Source organism: Pezoporus flaviventris, unplaced genomic scaffold, assembly GCF_033815535.1.
Source record: "Pezoporus flaviventris isolate CSIRO_AGI_PZ_B2104156 unplaced genomic scaffold, CSIRO_AGI_Pfla_v1 ptg000007l, whole genome shotgun sequence".
Taxonomy (NCBI): domain Eukaryota; kingdom Metazoa; phylum Chordata; class Aves; order Psittaciformes; family Psittacidae; genus Pezoporus; species Pezoporus flaviventris.
Genome location: NW_026892555.1, coordinates 30,770,979 through 30,779,712, shown reverse-complemented (window position 1 = coordinate 30,779,712; position 8,734 = coordinate 30,770,979). Strand labels below are relative to the sequence as shown.

Below are 8,734 nucleotides of genomic sequence, written 5' to 3'. Positions count from 1 at the left end.
TGGGGTAGTAGAAGAAGAAAGGACAGTAAACCAGTCAGCTTCTCCCTGTTACAATCCTGGAAGTCCACCGTCTTCAGACACCACTCACAGACACATCAGTTGGGTGGAGATGCTACTTCTTCTGGGGCCATGGTCTTAGCTAAATCAGAGAAGTTCCTCCAGTTATTAAAATTAACCTACAAAATCACTCATATACAAGAAGCAACAATCAGCAGAGGAGCTTAATCTTTGGGAATGGTAGCCATCAATAAGTCACATTTCTCTGGGAAACAAACATAACTGCTGGTGAGTGTATTTTACTATTATAAGGCAAGGGAGCCGATACTCTGCGCATTAGTGTCAGCTGTTAAATTTAGTTAGGGAGTAAAGTACCTTTAAAGGACTTTTTCAACCTAAATATTTTTACATTTCTATGATTCCATGAGAGCAGATACCTCTTTCATTGGGATAAAAGCTTATTCCCAGATAAAGCTGTCAAAATAGTAGATGCTGAAGTGGTGCCATGATCAAGATGAATGCTTGTTCTTAATAAAACATTGTGTTGGGTAAGAAAGCAGTGGCCTTCACCTCAGGCACTTCATTAACTGAGCAACCAACTGATAATAAACCATTGCATCATTATTACTTAAATAATGATGTTATACTAAATGAATAAAAGCAGCATTGTGCTTATGTCCAGAAATTCCTTAGTTCTTATTTGCTATATGAAAAGGTTTTGTTACTTGCAAACCAGTATTTTAAGGATAAGTCTACTTGACGATTTTCTAGATTCCATTAGATGTTTCTCAGTAGAATTAATGCTTATATAATCAGTTGGATTTTGTCTTCTCTTGTCCAACATTCCAAACAATTTGGGTGATATGCAGGCCTGATTTGATTGCATTGTCTTCCCTACATCACACTTTCACATTTTGTTTATAATTCTTCCTCTACAGTGAAACTGCTCTAATCTATCAAAATTTCACTGCAGTATCACATGGGGAACTACCAGTTAAACAGGACACAAGGATTGTAACATTTTAAAAATAGCTTAAACAAGAGACAAATATGATTTCAGTTGAAAGGAAGCCTATCAGTTTGGAGAATCTCTAGTGGAGTTTTTCAGGGATTGGTCTCAGAGCCAGTATTATTTGATATCTTCTTTAATGGCTTTGATACAAATACTGGGAGTGTGCTAATGAAATTTTTCTGATGACAAAAACTTTGGCAGAGTGGCCAATACTGAGAAGAACTGGAATAGCATACAGGAAGAATTAGATGACCTTGACGACTGTAGTAAAAGAAGCAAGATGAAATTTAATAGTACAAAGTGTAAGGTCATGCACTCAGGGACTAATAACGAGAATTTCTGCTATAAGCTGGGAGCTCATCAGCTGGAAATAGTACAGGAGGAGAAAGACTTGGGTTTAATCAGTCAATCACATGATGATTATCACTACCTGTGTGAAGCTACCATGAAAAGGAAAGTTTAATCTTAGGATGTGCTAGGATGTTTTCTAATACTGGTAGAGAATACACTTGCACAAGGTCTTGGCATGACTGCCTGTGGAATAGCAAGTACAATTCTGTTGCAAGACAGTTGCATTCAAAGCAGAAGTGCTTCAGAGAAGCAGAAAAGAAATGTTAAGAAGCTCAGGCAACACCTGAAAAGCACCTTTACTTCTTTAGCTTAGCAAAATGGAAGCTGACAGAATACTGATGTACTTTGTAAATCTACTGTACAGCAGGAGGAGAACTAAAAAATGAAAATCACAGAATCTTAGAATTATAGAATGATTAAGGTTGGAAAGGAATTTAATATCATCTAGTTCTAACCCCCCTGCCATGCCCAGGGAAGAGTCCCACTAGACCAGGTTGCTCAAGGTCCTGTCCAACCTGGCCTTGAACACTGCCAGGGATGGAGCATACACAACTTCCTTGGACAGCCTGTTACAGTGCCCTGCCATCCTCATAGTAAAGATTTTTTTCCCTATATTCAACCTAGTTCTTCTCTGTTTAACTTCAAAACCATTTCTCCTTACCCTATCACTACAGTCCCTGATGACTCCCTAGCTGGCACCCTTGTAGGCCACCTTCAGATACTAGAAGGCTGCTATGAGGTCCCCATGCAGCCTTCTCTTCTCCAGGCTGAACAGACCAAATTTTCTCAGCCTGTACCAATTTTCTTAGCCTGTCAATTAACTAAAGAGAAATTAATTGATGTGGAAATTTGAAAAATGCTCATAAATATGAGTATAAGGTTCTTCAATGGTGCTAATGAGAATTAACAACTATCTGCATTTAACACCAAGCTCAAGAGGCTTAGAAAGAGGTTACATATTGAACTTGCCTCTAATAGTCAGGGATATCTTCCTTTCCTTCTGCCTTAAATCCTAAATGGTTATTGTCAGAAATGTTTGCTGTTAATGTCTCCCCTTAAACTGAAACTAATAAAATGGATGCCTCACATTCATTACCAGTCTCATCATGCTCTATTGAAGGGTTTCAGTTTAACTGTTTTAAACCATAGTTCAGGGGGAATGGCTGATGCTGTTTCAGTTTAACTGTTTTAAACCATAGTTCAGTGGGAATGGCTGATGCCAACAGCCATGTTCAATTAATATCCTTTGGTATACAATTACTTTCAGCCAATGAAAAAGCACTTTAGTAAACATATAAATCACTTTTTAGGTGAATTTCTTTGCACTGGCATTGTGAAAAAGCCATCAGAAATAGTAAAATATGCACTTTTTGTAAAACCCCATACCAACTAAATGCTTTCAGTTAAAATTTCTTAAAAGTACTGAAGAAATCAAGTCCAGGATAATATGAAAAATTCTCTGATGTTTTCCTCTTGGTAGCTGCATATCAAAGAGGATGACTAGTGATGAACCTATGCAGAATACAATTTTCAAGGTGCACAGTAACCACAAAAAGAATTTCATATCTAGACTGTAATGAAAATACCCTACAATAATTCCCTGTCTTTTTAACTGCGCATGAATGAATGAAGCACAGATGCCTTTGAAAATGCTTTGCCCAATGGATTCAGTTAGACTCACATTAAGAGGCACAAAAACTGTGACATATTTGTACTATCGCTTTAGGCATGTTCAAACAACTTAATTTATTTCAATCAAGTGCATTTACTCAATTCTGGCTCTAAAAAAACAACAGTCTGGCAGTTTAATAATATCTTGGATGCAGAGAAGTCTTCATTGCCACAGAAAAAACTTGGGTATGGAAGCAGCACAGAATTCTTGCTTCTGGGACAGTGCCTCATGTTATGCCAAAATGAAGTATTCAAATAAGTGGAAATCAGAGTTTTTCAATACTGTTGCAAAAACAGTCTTTGTGCTTATGACTATAGGAATAGGGAGGGTGTATAAAGCTAAGTAAGCCAACAAAAGGGAAAATAAATGTAAAAGCAGAACTAAATTTCAATTCAGGATTAAGGAATAATGGAAATTAAAAGGTCTTACTCTGAAGGAGGAACAGTCCAATTGAACATCTTTTACTTGGAATGGTAGATAAGAAGATCTGAAATACAATGTGTGTTGATAAATTTTCAAACTCACACATTTTCTTTAAATCCTCTACTGTTAGACTGCAGATATAATCCCAGTATATGAAATTTTTACATTAGATTTATGAGAAAATATGAAATATCAGAAACACACAGAAAAGGATCCAATATAATTTTTCATTTGGTCACAATCAGAGAGCTGTGGTCAATGGTTCAATGTCCAAGTGGACACCAGGGACGAGTGGTATCACTCAGGGGTCAGTATTGGGACCAACATTGCTCAACATCTTTGTCAGTGACATGGGCAGTGGGATTGAGTGCACCATCAGCAAGTCTGCCAATGACACCAAACTGTGTGTTGCAGTCAACACACTGGAAGGAAGAGATGTCATCCAGAGGGACCTTGACAGGATCTTGAGAGGTGGGCCAGCACAAACCTCATGAACTTCAACAAGGCCATGTGCAAGGTCCTTCATGTGGGTTGGCAGAATCCAAAGCGTAAGTACAGGCAGGGAGGAGAATGGACTCAGAGCAGCCCTGAGGAGAACGACATGAGTATATTGACTAAGCCTAACATGAGCCTGCTTTGTATGCTCACAGCCCAGGAAGCCAACTGTATCCTGTGCTGCATCAAAAGAAGCGTGACCAGAAGGTTGAAGGACGTGATCCTGCCCCTCTACTCTGCTCTCATGAGACCCCACCTGGAGTACTACGTACAGTTCTGGTGTCCCCAACACAAGAGATGTAGAACTGCTCAAGTGAGTCCAGAGGAGGTCCAAAAAGATGATCAGAGTGCTGAAGCACTTTTCCTATGAAGACAGGTTAAGAGAGTTGAACTTGTTCAGCCTGGAGAAGAGAAGGCTCAGGGAAGACCCTATAAATCTTCCAGAATCTAAAGGGGGGCTACAAGAAATATGGGGAGGGACTTTTTACAAGAGCATGTAGTGATAGGACAAGGGGCAATGGCTTTAAGTTGAAAGAGGGGAGATTTAGGTTAGACATCAGGAATAAATTCTTTACTGTGAAGGGGGTGAGACACTAGAACAGGTTGCCCAGAGAAGCTGTGCGTGTCCCACCTCTGGAATTGTTCAAGCCAAGTTAGATGGGGCTTTGAGCAACCTGGTCTAGTGGAAGGTATCATCTCTTCAGGGGGGTTGGAACTAGATGAGCTTTAAGGTCCTTTCCAACCTGAATCATTCTGTGGTCCTATGATTCTATAATAGTGATTTCAAAGAATCCATGGGAAATGTGAAGAGGTACATTTAACACCATTTCAATTTTTGAAGTACAAATACAGCATAAACTTCCTGGTGCTGTGTTTTTCTGATTAAGGAGCATACTATTAGTCCTGAATTCCTAGGTTCAGGCTCTCCTGAGTTCAGCAATAGCAGTCATTTTTCTCCTTCTTAGTAGCTGGTGCAGTGCTGTGGTTTTGACTTGCAGCCTGGGAACAGTGCTGAAAACACCGATGTTTTTACTTGCTGCTTAGTAATGTTTACTCTGACCAAGGACTTTCTGAGTCTCATGCTCTGCCAGGGAGGAGGGGAAGCCAGGAGGAAGCAGAGACAGGACACCTGACCCAAACTAGCCAAGGAGGTATTCCGTACCACAGGACATCATGCCCACTGTATAAACTGTGGGCAGTTAACTGGAAGGGCTGAGATCACTGCTTGGTCAGGCTGGGTGTCCTGGGTTCAGCAGTAGCAGTCATTTTTCTCCTTCTTGGTAGCTGGTGCAGTGCAGTGTTTTGACTTTTGGCCTGGGAACAGAGCTGATAACAAGGATGTTTTGGTTTGGCCAAGGACTTTGTGAGGCTCATGCTCTGCCAGGGAGGAGGGGAAGCCGGGAGGAAGCAGAGACAGGACACCTGACCCAAACTGACCAAAGAGGTATTCCATGCCACAGCACGTCATGCCCAGGATGTAACTGGGAGTTAGCTGGAAGGGCTGGGAGACTGCAGGGCTGGAGGAGGTATCGCTCAGTGTTTGGTCAGGCTGAGAGGGCGAGTTATCGTTCGGCTGGTGGTAAGGTGTTGTATTCTCTTCCCTTGTTATTTCCTTTATCATTATTATCATTGGTGGTAGCAGTAGTGATTTGTGTTATGCCTTAGTTACTAAACTGTTCTTATCTCAACCCATGGGAGTTGCATTCTTTTCGATTCTCCTCTCCGTCCCTCCGGGAATAGGGGGAGGGCAAGAAGGGGGGAAAGTGAGTGAACGAGCTGTCTGACTGGGTTTAAACCACAACACTGGGTATCGGTCAGCGGGTGGTGAGTGGTTGTATTCTCTTCCCTTGTTATTTCCCTTATCATTATTATTATTGGTGGCAGCCGTAGTGGTTTGTGTTATACCTTAGTTACTGGACTGTTCTTATCTCAAGCCGGGGGAGTTACATTTTTTCGATTCTCCTTCCCATCCCTCTGGGAGCAGGGCAGGAGGAAGGTGGGGAGTAGCGAGCAGGCTGCATGGCTGACTGGGTTTAAACCACGACACAGGTAGATCTGGGAAAAAATATAATTTGAATATTTATTTTTCTTCATGATTTATGTTAATTTTTTTAATTTGTTTTAGGGAAAATACTTGCATGATAGAATAATTGAATTTCATTTCACATCTGTTGTCTTATATTTTCTGCTACAATTGGACTGCATGTTTTTAGATTGGGAGAAAAAGTGAAATTATATATAGCACGCAATTAAGACCCAGAATTTTTAAACTGTTATGGCAGATTTTAGAAGAAATTGTGTCTTAGCTGAATCTTACCAGCATATAGTGTTATTTCTCTGTAGTCCATCTGCCTATAATCCACTGTAAAAAGTAAATAAAGACCTTGAGTAATTTATTTTTTTTTCTTTAGTTCATGACCTCACTTACTTACAGAATGCAGAGTCAGTAATATAGTGAGTGGTTTATAAATATAACCATACTTTCCTACATTTTTCTTTTAATTTCTAGAAGGGGGCAAATTATTATCACTACATGAAGTAGATTACTATGAGCTTGTAGAGCTATGCTAACCATTTCAGGCACTGCAAGTTTAAGAGCAACATTTTGACTTCTGGAAGAATCCAGCAGTATTATCTTTTGCAAAACCTGGCTGCCTGGACATAAATCTTGCAAAATGACAAAATTAATATGATGAAGCTGTTAGGTATTTCAGAACATAAACATGCAGACAATATGTGGGATTACAACTGCTACCAAATGCATGAAGACAAAATAAAAATGGCAGCAGCCATGTGTCAACATGAAGAGTGGGTACAGTGTTTCCAGAAGATATTAGGGTTCCTGTTCTTAAACACAGAGGGAAGAATGCAATATCATTCTAACTACCGGTTTGTATAAACCAAATTACGTAAGTACCACAAAGATATGACAGCATAAGGTAAGATAAATAAATTATGAAGATGAAAAATAGGCCCTAAAAGCAAGTTAGGCACCTAAATAGGCTAAATATACAAGACTGTAAGGAGTTAAGACAACGTAGACTGATTCTATCACATCAGAGGTAGGCAGGAGAACCATACTCAGTAAAACAAGACAAAATGACACTGAAACAAGGAAGCGCATATTGGAATGGGATAGTTACCTTCAAAATAAAAAAACAAACAAAAAAAAAGCAATGACAAAAAAAAGCCACCCCAGGTCTGTGTCCTGGTTTCAGCACATGACAAGTTGTCATACTCAGCCTCCAGGTATGCCCACTGCTGCCGGCAGCAGCCTCACACCAAGAGTGATACTGGTCAAACTAGAGAAATCAGCCAGGTGGAAACCCTTTGTGCACCAGTGACAGAAGTGACAAAAGAAGTAAGCTTAAAGTTTGCTGAGTTTGCTTACATCAAAGCAAATGAAGAACACAACAGAACACAGGAGTCTGGGAGAAGTTCCGAGATTATCCACCTATATTTCTGAAGAATAAGAAGACTTGTTCCATAAAATGGACAGCAAACAGAGCTACACTTCTGGAGAAAAAAAAAAAAAACTGAGCAAAAAGCTTCAGGAATGAGAGAAAATCAAGGAAGCTTTTGAAGTGTGAAATGAGACAGTCAGAGATTTTTTTTGGGGAGAGAATTGTGAGTTGCCAAAATGAGCATAACACAAAGAGAGCACTCAGAACCTGTGCTGGAACGCAAAACAGTTTAAAAAAAGAAAAATAGACCTTGAAGAAATTCCAGAATCAAGAGGGAAATATATGTATAAAAATGTGTGTGTGTGTGTGTGTGTGTGTGTGTGTGTGTGTAACAAAGTCAGTACCACTTAATTGTAAGGACAGATATGTCTATGTTCTAGGCTGACAGATACTCAATTTGTTCACATCCTGGACCTTAACAGACAACAATAACATCATTTTTAAAACCAGTAGAAGTATTACTGACTGTGACCAGAAGCTCTAATCTTACTCTGACTTCAGAGTTTTCCAAGATATAAGTTAAAGATGACAGTGATGCAGTTAAGAATTTTAATTTATTTCTAGTAAGTGCTTTGGGATGTTTGTAATATCTGTTGCGTTGACATCTCCATGTGAAATCAATGGACATGTTATCAGTGTTGTAAAAAAAGTCAAAATAAATAAATCTCTTATGAACTGTGTCGCTAAAGTTAAGTCACAGTGGAAAAATTGATGGTTGTGTTATTTTTCAATAGTTTGCTGTGATTGCTCTAAACTACTACATTAATTTGGTGGCATTGTTTAATAAATTCTGCTCAGCAGTTGCTTTTTATGATAGTCTAAGAAAAAAATCCAAACAACACTGCAGACCAGTTCATCCTACATAACCTTTACAAATGTCTTTCATCAAAAGTGGAAATATTTTTATATGAAAGCCTTTGGATATGGTTTATATGAAGATAAATGTGATCCAGTGGTTAGGATAGAGTTCTAAATTAAATAAAGCATATTTTTCTCTCATTCTGGTATTATCCAGCTATATGACTCTGACGCAGACATGTAAAACTATGTTTTTTAAGTGACATGGTATGCAGTTTGCAATGCCTACTGGCAAATTTCATCAACACAAACAGAAAAAAACACAAAAACAAACAAACAAAAAAAACCCACAAAAAAACCAAGAACATCAGAAATTAATACGTCTTAAAAAAATGTATCAGTGTCTTAGAATTGTTTTTCTTTCCAAATATGAATTATGATGTTTACATTGTATTTATAACAGAAGATCTGGAGGGTTATAAATGCAGAAAGCAGTATGTAAAAACGCAGAAAGCAGCATGT

At 38.9% G+C, this 8,734-nt stretch overlaps 1 long non-coding RNA gene across 1 annotated transcript; it reads right to left on the bottom strand.

The window, feature by feature from the left end:
• Positions 1-4,255: 4,255 nt before the first annotated feature.
• Positions 4,256-7,437, bottom strand: LOC133266737 (uncharacterized). Its single transcript, XR_009742498.1, has 3 exons — positions 7,342-7,437; positions 6,268-6,312; positions 4,256-4,314 (listed from the first exon to the last, which is right to left on the bottom strand). It is a non-coding gene; the product is annotated as an uncharacterized LOC133266737 (long non-coding RNA).
• Positions 7,438-8,734: the final 1,297 nt, after the last annotated feature.